The sequence below is a fragment of the Gorilla gorilla genome, chromosome 19 (assembly GCF_029281585.2).
Source record: "Gorilla gorilla gorilla isolate KB3781 chromosome 19, NHGRI_mGorGor1-v2.1_pri, whole genome shotgun sequence".
In the NCBI taxonomy this organism is placed as follows: Eukaryota; Metazoa; Chordata; class Mammalia; order Primates; family Hominidae; genus Gorilla; species Gorilla gorilla.
This window is the reverse complement of record NC_073243.2, coordinates 41465246-41474433: the sequence shown is the minus strand read 5'-3', so window position 1 is coordinate 41474433 and position 9188 is coordinate 41465246. Positions and strand designations below refer to the sequence as shown.

General features: G+C 41.6%; 1 long non-coding RNA gene across 1 annotated transcript in view; it reads right to left on the bottom strand.

The window, feature by feature from the left end:
• Positions 1 to 911: 911 nt before the first annotated feature.
• LOC129527975 (uncharacterized) overlaps positions 912 to 9188 on the bottom strand; it is a 269859-nt gene continuing 261582 nt past the window's right edge. The window contains exon 5 of the long non-coding RNA XR_010131755.1: positions 912 to 1056. This is a non-coding gene — a long non-coding RNA (uncharacterized lncRNA). The remainder of the gene's footprint in view (positions 1057 to 9188) is intronic.

Sequence of the window (9188 nt, the reverse complement as noted above, 5' to 3'; positions counted from 1 at the left end):
GGCCAAAAATATTCATTTATGAGGGAAAAGTAGAAGAATTAAATGTGTAGAATATGCCAAATGATGCCTGAAGGGGGATATAAATACCTATAAGCATTTGAGGGTGTAACTAAACACCACAAGGAGGGACTTTTTTTTGTTTTGTTTTGTTTTTTTTCCAGACGGAGTCTCACTCTGTTGCCAGGCTGGAGTGCAGTGGCACGATCTCGGCTCACTGCAACCTCCACCTCCCGGGTTCAAGTGATTCTCCTGCCTCAGCCTCCTGAGTAGCTTGGACTACAGGTGCACGCCACCACACCTGGCTAATTTTTGTATTTTTAGTAGAGACAGGGTTTCACCATGCTGGCCAGGATGATCTCGATCTCTTGACCTTGTGATTCACCCGCCTCAGCCTCCCAAAGTGCTGGGATTACAGGTGTGAGCCACCGCACCTGGCCAGCTTTTTGTTTTAAAGGTGGTTCAACTGGCTTAACTAGGAGAGACTGAAGGAAAGCAAAGGAAAATCTGAACCAGGTGTTATGAAAATTTTGCCCTCGACAAAGGCTACTATGCAGAGGGAACAGGCATCAACACAACCTCTAGGTGGAAACTTCTATTCTCTAGAATTTTTGTCATGTCTCATTTCCAATCCATTTCTCAGATGCATTTGTTTGGACTCAGAAATATATGCAGTCCCTTGTGTCTATATTTTCTACGTACATTGTTGCCTTTTGTGTCTTTGTTCTCTATGTACTTTTTGGCATGTACTCTCCACGGCATAATTTGTAAATGCCCTGGTCTTGCGGTCCTATAGGGCAGTAGGTATGCATCATTTATCAGATCAAACAATCTTAGTAATGGTGATTTTAGGAATAAAATACCAAACAAAGAATCCCTCCATTTTAGTGACTTCAATACCTCAAATAGATTTGAAGTTCTGGAACAGGCCTAAGTGCTTCTCAGTCTTCTCCAAGTTCTCTGGAGGGAAGAGGGATCAAGTCAGCTGAATATAGTCAGAAAATATATGTTGACAGTTTTCTCCGGAGATGCACTATATGGCAAGTCCTTCTGGAATTTCTAGATGGAAAGAAATATGTATGGTGAGAACAGCTTTTCTGAGAGTCTTTCGACACATTTATTCCCAGATGGGTTCAGTGCAAAAGTGAAAATCATTTTTTTAAGGAGCGAAGAAATTTCAACAAAGGTTTGGTTTGAATTTAAACTAGAGAGCTAGGCCTCTCCTTCATACGAGTGGTTTATGAGGGGCTCTAAGCTTCATTTACAGCTCTTACTAGGCTCATGTTCTACCAGAGAAGAGGCCCTGACCTGGTGGTCTGTAGAGTTTATATCCTTCCCTTATCCTTTAAATATCTAGATGACCTTGGATAAATCAACTCTCTATTCTGGATCAGCTTCCTGACATATAAAAGAGGGAATTGGACTAAACTGGTGGTTTGTTTTTTTTTTTAACATTTTTTTAGGCAGCAGAGGCCCTTTTTAAATATCATATTACACAAAAATCCAATAATAGAAGCAAGATAAAAATGTAGCCTTTCTGATTAAGGCAAATGGAGTACCCAGAGCTTTGACCCCCCCATGCCCCCCACTGTAGATCCTGACCCTAAGTCCCCTCTCAGGAACCCCTGGGGCACCTCCAGGGGACAGTATCCCTCTCCAAGGAGAATATTTTGGAAGCCACTGGATTCCATGCTCCCTCAGATCTTTTCTAACTCTAGTTCCTTATGAGTTTAAATGACAGCAAGCAAAGAAACAAGCCAGGCAGCAGTGACACAGCTGATCATAAGGCAACAGATTAAAATGACTGCGAAGTTCGTGGTTCAAAGTCTCCTCGAAGATTCAAAATCTAAAGAAAACAAACCCAGAAGAGCACTGTGTGAGCGTGAGCAGAAACAAGGAAGTTAGCATCCTCAGTCTCTCTCTCTCTCTTCCCTTCCCATCCCCTGCTTCCCCCTCTCTCTTCCTCCTTCCTCCTTTCTCCCTCCTCCTCCCCTCTTCTTCACACTCTTCAGACTAAGGCCCAGTGAGACTCCAAAGGCCTGAAGTCATGTCTCATGAGAAATAACCAAATGAAATATACATTCAGGAACTGGAGCCAGGTAAGCCAAGGACTTAGAGAGTAGTGGCACAGGGAAGCTCTAAATCAAGCATAGAGGATGAACCAGGAGAGAGTTCAGCTGCCCTCTGGATTTCTGGTGCCTGCAGCCTCAGGTGTGAATGTGCTGGGAAGAGCAGGATGCCCAGGGCAACCCCAAGCAGAGAAGTCTGAAGGCTTCTCCTCAAGGCCCCACCCCATCAATTTAGGCTGGCTTCACAGGAAGAGACTGCTCATTACCCAGTCACCCAGCTTGAAGATGATTCTCCTAAACACATTTGTTGGGCATGTCCAACCCCTCGGAAGACAACTTGGTAGCATCTATCAAAGTCCAAAATATGCAAACCATATGACACAGCCATTCCACTTCAAGTGGAATATCTTACAGGTAGACTGGCATATGTGCACAAAAATATCTCTGCAACAACTTCCATTGCAGCATGTTTGCAATCACAAAAGACTGGAAACTGCCTAAGTATTGATTGACTGAAATGAGATCAATATATTTAGGTTTTCTCATACAATGAAATGCTCTGTAGCCGTTAAAAAGAATGAGTCCAGTTTATACTAATGACAAGGAAAGAGCTGTAATATCTAATGTTAAGGAAAAAAAGCCAAGTGTACACATTGTGTACAATGTGGTATTTTGTGTCTTATATAAGAAAGGATATGGCCGGGCGCGGTGGCTCACGCCTGTAATCCCAGCACTTTGGGAGGCTGAGGCGGGTGGATCACGAGGTCAGGAGATCGAGACCATCCTGGCTAACACGGTGAAACCCCGTCTCTACTAAAAATACTAAAAATTAGCCGGGCGTTGTGGCGGGAGCCTGTAGTCCCAGCTACTCGGGAGGCTGAGGCAGGAGAATGGCGTGAACCCAGGAGGCGGAGCTTGCAGTGAGCCGAGATCGCGCCACTGCACTCCAGCCTGGGCGACAGAGCGAGACTCCGTCTCAAAAAAAAAAAAAAAGAAAGGATATGTACACATATATGCATGCATTTTCATAGATTATTTGTAAATGAATATACACAAAATAATAACAATGATTACCTTTAGGGAGAGAAATTGAGGTGGGTGATGGGGAGCTATGTCTGCAAGCAAAAAGGCTTTCTTTAAATGCCTATACATATACTGATTCAATTTCCTTCTAATGTGCATATTGCATTTAAAACAGAACAAAAACAAAAATGTGTGCTAGAACAAATCCTATCAAATTGATTTAGCATTCAACAAACCATTGTATACTTTAAGAGTCCAAAAGTCAACCAACTGCTCATCAGAAACTAGAATCAAATCATGAAACTGGCTGAGTCATTAAAACCTTTACTGAAAACCAGTTTGACAGTGGTGTACAATGAAAACTCCTGGACTCAAGGGCAGGAGACCTGGTTTCTTGTGGTGTCCTCATCACCTTTAACAAATTACATATGCTCTCTTGACCTATTTTTTCATCCATGGAATGACTGCATGGGCTGTAACTTCCTTTCTTCCTGTAAGATGTGCAATGTCTAACATGTCATAAACTTCTAAGATGTGCAGTGTCTGATGTATCAGGCCCTTCTTGCATTGCCATAAAGAAATACCTGAGGCTGGGTAATTCATAAAGAAAAGAGGTTTAATTGACTCATAGTTCTGCAGGCTGTACAAGCATGGTGCCAGCATCTGCTCAGCTTCTGGGGAGGTCATTTTACTCATGGCAGAAGGCAAGCAGGAGCAAGCACTTCACACAGCAAAAGCAGGAGCAAGAGAGAGAGAAGGGGGGCAAGGCCACACTTTTAAACAAGCAGATCTGATAAGAACTCACTTACTATGGTGACGACAGCACCAAGCCATTAGGGATCCACCCCCTTGACCCAGACATCTCCCACCGGGCCCCCCTTCAACACTGAGAATTACATCTCAACATGAGATTTCAAGGAGACATCCAAACTGTATCATCTGTTCATAAATTTTAGCTTTGGAATTCTAATTTCAGCCCCGCCAACCTATTACTTGTGTGATAGTGGGCAACATATTCAATCTTTCGAACTTAAATTTCCTGGCCAGGCATGGTGTCTCACGCCTATAATCCCAGCATTTTAGGAGGCCAAGGTAGATGGATCACTTGAGGTCAGGAGTTCGAGACTAGCCTGGCCAACATAGTGAAACCCCGGGCCAACATGGTGAAAAATACAAAAATTAGCTGGGTGTGGTGGTGCACACCTATAGTCCCAGCTACTTGGGAGGCTGAGGCAGGAGAATCCCTTGAACCTGGGAGGCAGAGGTTGCAGTGAGCTAAGATCACGACACTGCACTCCAGCCTGGGCAACCGAGTGAGACTCCACCTCAAAAAAAAATTTTCCTTATTTGGAAAACACAGATATTTCTTTCTGCTTCATTGAGTTTTGGGGAATTGAATAGGAGACTGCACTAAAGCACTTAGCACAGGGACACTGTCTGATATGCTCATCCCAGATATCCTCAACTGAGAGTTCCTAGCTCAAATGTCACCTTCCCTGACCACCTGATGGAAATCGACCTCCCTGGTTATTCTCTATCACACCACCTTGTTTTCTTCCTTTATTGCATAAGTCACAATTTTTAATTATCTTGAATGTGCGTTTATTTTTCTCACTCCAACCAGAATCTAAGGTCCATGAGGTTAGTGATTTTATTTTTTGTGCTCACCACTCTGTCTCGCCCCCAGCACAGTGGCAAGCTCGTAAAAATTTGTTGAATGAATCAATTTTTTAAAACTGTGTTAGCTACTAGCTGCTGTTGATCCTCGCAACAACTCCATGCCAGAGGAGACTAATGATATCACTCTCCTAGAGTGGTTGTGAGAATTACTAATCCCACTTTATGAAGGCTCAGAGCACTTAAGCAATGTGCCCAAAGTTATCTAGTTCATAAGTGGCACAGCCAACATAGAAACCCATCCATTTTTTTACTCCAAATTCTGCTCCCTTAAACAGTGGATTATTCTAAGACAGAATTCTCTCGACTGGAGTTCATACTTACAACTCCTGCCTGGTTCCTAATGACATGCCTCAAACAACAATCACGTTCAACCTTTCAATTCTACATTGCCTGAAACACCACTAATGGGAAATCCTGTAATGAATGGGAAATCTCACTAATCTATGCCATAACACATTTCTCCCCTGCAGTCCCCTCCTGCCAACACTTTAAAGATCTTTGCTGGAGGCAGAAAACCAAAGATATTCTTGGGCCATTCAACAACACTTTGAAACATCCCTGTTGAAACTCAGAATTACTCACAATTACCAAAAAACAAAAGTGGCTAGTTGTCATTTGAATATCACCAAAGTCAAAAGAAGTGGTCACACAGAAAGTCTTATTACATTTGGAGAAGGAAACAGAAGCAACTGAAAAAGAAACATTAAAATCTTAGAGGCTGATTAATGGTTCACTATGTTGTAATTTGGAGGTTATGTAAAGTTTATGAGCAATGATTGCCTTAATGCTGTTATTGTTATTGAGCTATTCAGCAATTGTAAAATTCCTGGCTATAAAGCACACAAAAATACAAGTATCTGTAAATAACTCCTTTGTTTTTAGATAGAAGTTCTACCATTGTTAAGCAGAAAAAATCTTTTTTTTTTTTGAGACGGAGTCTTGCTCTGTTGCCCAGGCTGGAGTGCAGTGGCACGATCTCAGCTCACTGCAAGCTCTGCCTCCCGGGTTCACGCCATTCTCCTGCCTCAGCCTCCTGAGTAGCTGGGACTACAGGTGCCCACCACCACGCCCAGCTGATTTTTTGTATTTTTAGTGGAGACGGGGTTTCACCGTGTTAGCTAGAATGGTCTCGATCTCCTGACCTTGTGATCCACCCGCCTCGGCCTCCCAAAGTGCTGGGATTACAGGCGTGAGCCACCGCACCCGGCTAGAAAAAATCTTTTAGACACAAAGCTTTGGAGAGAAAGAAAGAGATGTAAACATTGTCTTGGCCAAGGCACCAGTAATAGGTAACATTGCCCTGAGAAGAGCAAATCACAGAATAAGCAAGCACCTGTTATTGATTAACCAATTACACACATGTTCAGAGGTAGATGGCTTTGAATCCTAGGTTGAAACCACTCGGTTAGAAAAAGCTTCCACATTTCTGTTTTGCTCTTTTACAATGGAATGGGAAAATAATCACTTCTTTATGTATATATATAGATAGGTTGGTGCACAAGTAATTGCGGTTTTTGCTGTTACTTTCATGGCAAAAACCGCAATTACTCGGGCACCAAACTAATACTTGCATTCTCCCAGTGAACAAGAACTATGGCTTTGTCTTTACAGGTCAATTCATTCAAAATCTGTACTTAGGCCAGACATGGTGGCTCATGCCTGTAATCCCAACACTTTGAGAGGCTGAGGCAGGAGGATCTTTGAGAGGCTGAGGCAGAAGGATCACTTGAGCCCAGGCATTCGAGGCTACAGGGAGCCATGATTGCACCACTGCACTCCAGCCTAGGTGACAAAGTGAGACCCCATCTCTAAAAAAACAAACTCACACACACACAATAACAACAGCCAAACCTGTACTTAATTCCATCTGCAAGGAAATCAAACTGGTTTTGATTTTTTTTTTTTTTTTTTTTGAGACAGGGTCTGGCTCTGTCATCAAGGCTGGAGTACAGTGGCACAATCTCAGCTCACTGCAACCGCCACCTCCTGGGCTCAAGAGATCCTCCCACCTCAGCCTCCTGAGTAGCTGTGACCACAGGCACGCACCACCATGCCTGGCTAATTTTTTGTATTTTTGGTAGAGACGGGGCTTTGCCATGTTGCCCAGGCTGGTCTTGAACTCCTGAGCTGAAAGGAAGCTACCTGCCTCCGCCTCTAAAAGTGTTGGGATTGCAGGCATAAGCCACCACACCCAGCTTGCTTTTTACTTCTGTAGATTTTTCATCCTATTAAAAAAAACACACAGCTCAATGGGATGTTATTTTGTACACATATAAATATGGCCACCAGTGGGATCCATACATACAAAGTATACAGATTCAAGCCACAAAATACACTGGCATCTCAATTAAATGGGTCTTTCAAGGACAGAGATCTTTAATAACTAAAGAAAATGTCAAACAGCAACCAGTAGCTAAAATATACTATGATAGTGTTTTTCAAAATGTGGTCTGTGAACCACTTTTCTCACAAATGTCTGGAAAGCATCTGAAAGCACAAATTTGTAAGCCACACCCTAGTCCTAGAATTCCATGGAAAGGATCCATTACTACTATGTTGCAAAAACAAGAACACACAAAAACCACTTCCCAGATAGTGAATCTTTTATCTCTAAGGTTTGAGAACTATGGGACCGTAAAAATGAGGATACCTGTTCAGGCCAAGGAAACTAGGCTTCTCACATCACACGATGTAAAGCAGGTTGTAGACAGCAGCAAAGAGGGAGATCATTTCTACTTTGGTGAAAGCAAAAAGAGAGCATTACATGGAGAGTTATCAAAACTATAGCTTAAAGACATCTAATTCCACCTTTTCCTTTTCTTCCTTCAATAACATGGAGGGGGGCTTTTTCAAAAGAGCAGAAAGCCTCAGACTTTATGCTATAGGAAATACATGGTCATTTCATGTACATAAAAACTAGTAAACAGTAAGAAAAGCAGAATTGAATACGTAGAGAAATGGACAAGTTCTGGACATTGACTTATAAAACAATAATTTATTAGTAATCATTTTCAGTTTGAGCAGTGTAGGGTCATCCAAGTAGAGTTTTCCTGTGGGCAGCTAAATATCCTGGTCTCAAGCTCAAGGAGCAGTCTAGAGTCAACAGCATGGAAGTGACACTAGAAGCCTTGAATATAGAGGATATAGAATGGCAGAAGAATGAGCACAGAACCTTTGGAAACATCAGAAAGAAAATTTGCAAAGCCAAATAATGGATAATAAAGATTACTTAGGAAGAAGAAGAAGAGCTGAGAAAGTGACATGATGAAAACCAAAGAAAAAATGTCAATAAAAAGGAATGGTCAACAGTGTAAAATACACAAGAGAGAACATGTAATATAAATCCAAAAAGTACCTGCCGCATTTGACAACTGGGTCATTGGTAATCTCTGTAAGAGATGCTTTCATGTAGTACTATAGTATGAAGACACATTCTAGAGAATTGAGGAGCAGCAGAGAGATGAAAAAGTCAAGACAGCTGATGGGAAAAATACTTTGAAGATGTCTGGCTGAAAAGGAAGAAGGTGTCATGTTAGGAGAGGGATTTTTAAGAAGAAATAGAAAGGCACTTATATACCAAGAGAAACAATTAGTGAAGAGGAAAAAAAAAGATATAGAATGAAATGAGAATCATTTGTGGACAAGCTCTTAGAGAAAAAAGAAGTGTATTAGCCAGCTTTGGCTACTAACAAAAATCCATAGATGGTGTGGTTTAAACAATAGATGTTTATTTCTCACAGTTCTAGAGGCTGGAAAGTCCAAGATCAAGTTGAGGGCAGATTCAGTTCCTGGTGAGGGTTCTCTTTCTGGCTTTCAAATGACTGCCTTCTTGCTGTATCCTCACATGAGGAAGAAAAAGAGGGCTTTGGCCTCCTCCTGTTCTTAAAAGGACACTAATCGCTACTACCCAAAGTGATCTACAGATTCAATGTAATTCTTATCAAAATACGAATGACATTCTTCGCAGAAATAGAAAAAAAATTCTAAAATTCATATGGAACCACAAAAAATCCCAAATAGCCAAAGTTATCCTGAGCAAAAGGAACAAAGCTAAAGTCATCACACTACCTGACTGCAAAATACACTACAAATTAGAGTAACCAAAACAGCACGGTGTTGACATAAAGACACATAGACCAATGGAACAGAATAGAAAACCCAGAAATAAATCCACACATTTACAGCCAACTGATTTTCAACACAGGCACCAAAAACATACGTTGGAGAAAGAACAGTGTCCTCAATAAATAGTGCTGGGAAAACTAAATGTTCATATGCAGAAGAATGAAACTAGATCCCGTATTTTCACATATACAAAGGTTAACTCAAAGTGGATTAAATACTCAAATGTGAGACCCAAAACTATGAAACTAGTAGAACAGAGGAAACTCTTCAGAACATTGTTCTGGGCAAAAATTT